Below are 2,265 nucleotides of genomic sequence, written 5' to 3' on the forward strand. Positions count from 1 at the left end.
GGCCCCAGAAGCCTCATTTTTGGAAGTCTGCTATGCCCTTTGAGATGTCAGCTACTCAGAAGCTGCCATGTTTTAAGGAGGTCCGATCCATAGGAAGACTTGATAAGAACAGTGGCTTTAGGCAATGTCACCAGGTCGTCCCAGTGTCTGAATTACCATGGCCCAGGTCCTAAACACGTGAGTGAAGGAATCTCCTGATCATTCCGTGCTCCAGTCATGTGAGTAATTATCAGCTATGTGAATCTTTCTAGCTGGATCCTAGGCATTGTGGAGCAGAGGCAAGCTATTCCCACAGTACCATGTCCCAATTCTCAGTCTCCAACACATGTGAACACAGAAAATAGAAGCTATTTTCTGCCATGGAGGGGTTTGCAAAGCAGCAATGGATAAATGGGAGCACCTGCACATTTCCAATTTGTCTTAATGGGACTGAGTCACACTTGGTGGGAACCACTACACATTTTAGCCCAACGTTCTTTCTACTACTGCCAACAGGATGTATTTTATTCTTTTTGTTTGTTTGTTTTGGCTGGCTCAGCCCACCCTGAGGGTGAGGCTATCCAGGCATTTTGTGCTGGGGATGGAACCCGAGTCCTCTGCACCTGCCTAAGCTTGCCTATGCAAGTGCTTTACACTGCTGAGCTATCTTGCCAGCCTGACAGAATGTATTTTAAATAAAAGTATTGTGATATTATGAGTGTGCTCTCTCTCTCTCTCTCTTGTGTCTTCTAAGGGAAAATATTCATGACTTCTGTGGTGTTCTTGTCACATCAGCAACCCTGAAACTAGCCTCATTTAATCTCTGTAGTTTATGCAGAGCTGTGGCATGTTTATGGGATACTTACAACTTGCAAACAATAAACACAATAAGAAAAGTCAGTTGCACTTTGCTAGTGGAATTCCTTTGATCTTGGAAAGGTAACGATAAGCTGAATTCTATGGAGGAAATCATATTTCTCTGAAAGTATAAAGCCTTATGAATGTGGATATAGCTTCCTGAATCTCCTACATCCTTGCCTTGACATTGCAGACTGAGTGAGGGGGAGAATGAGAGCTCCCGAGTGATCCCTGTCTTGACTTGACAAAGGTACCGCTACTTCAGTCTCTTTCTCTTGATGTTTAATGCCTGTTAAATCTGAGGAGAGGCAGACCTCAAAGATTTATCACCCACTCATTCATCAAAGTGGGAATTGTTCTAGGTTCTAGTGATAGAACATTAAAGAAGACAGACACAATTTCTACACTCATAGAACTTATATCCAACTTACTAGCAAGGGCAATAAAAGGCTATTTCCAAGTTTGGTGGATGTACTAAGACTACTTTTCCAACTATCTGTGATGAAGAATCTTGTCTGCCTATCTGCACTGTTGATTTCCAATCTGTTGTGGGCTTATAAATCCTAGTGTACTTGATTAGAATACAAGTTTGGTCCAGTGCAATTCACTGTCTAAGTCTGACAACATCCAGGAGTATCTGTACCTTGTTCAAAAAGACAAGTCCCCCACGACTTCTTCGGATAATGTGACAATGTTAGGTTTTTGTACAAGTATGTGTATGCTTACTTTCTGCATTTGTCTCATTGCAAGTTGTAGTACAGGGACTGCACCAAGCAGCACAACTGTAAGGAAATGGTACAAATGGGTGTCATGGCATCAGCTGCCCTTCTGCACAAGTTTCTTAACAAAGGTGAGAAAGCTGAAAGTAGTTTCCTCAAAAACACGGACTATCTCTTGTGCTCCACATTTTTACATTATAGGGTGACCACAAGGAATGTGATGAGCAGAGCCTGGGAGTCACAGTTTTAATTTTTGAAGTCTGTCAGTGACCACAGGGATTTTCAGGCCCTTTTCACATTGCTCCTGGTGTCACTCAGTTTGGATCTGGTGGGGAGTTAACTTACAGCATTCAAGGTGCTCCTATAGCCAACCATAGTTGAAACAATAGCTATGTAAGGCCCAGTGTTCTCTGGAAGGTAGAAGAAGAAAGCAGTTTGGTTTAAAATGCTCCACTCAGGCTGGTCAGATAGCTCAGCGGATTAAAGCATCTGCTTAGACAGATGCAGGGACCGGTGTTCGATTCCTGGTGTGTTGTGCCAGCCCTGCCCCCAGGGCATGCTGAGACAGTGATTGAGACTGGGAGTGGTGGTGCGCTCTGCAATCCCAGCATGCTTGGGAGGATGAAAACAGGAGGATCACTAGGAGTCTAATCTGTGTAGTGTGACCTTGTAGACCCTATACTAAATACATTTTAAAAAATTAAAAATA

This window comes from Octodon degus, unplaced genomic scaffold, assembly GCF_000260255.1.
Source record: "Octodon degus isolate 3935 unplaced genomic scaffold, OctDeg1.0 scaffold00019, whole genome shotgun sequence".
Taxonomy (NCBI): domain Eukaryota; kingdom Metazoa; phylum Chordata; class Mammalia; order Rodentia; family Octodontidae; genus Octodon; species Octodon degus.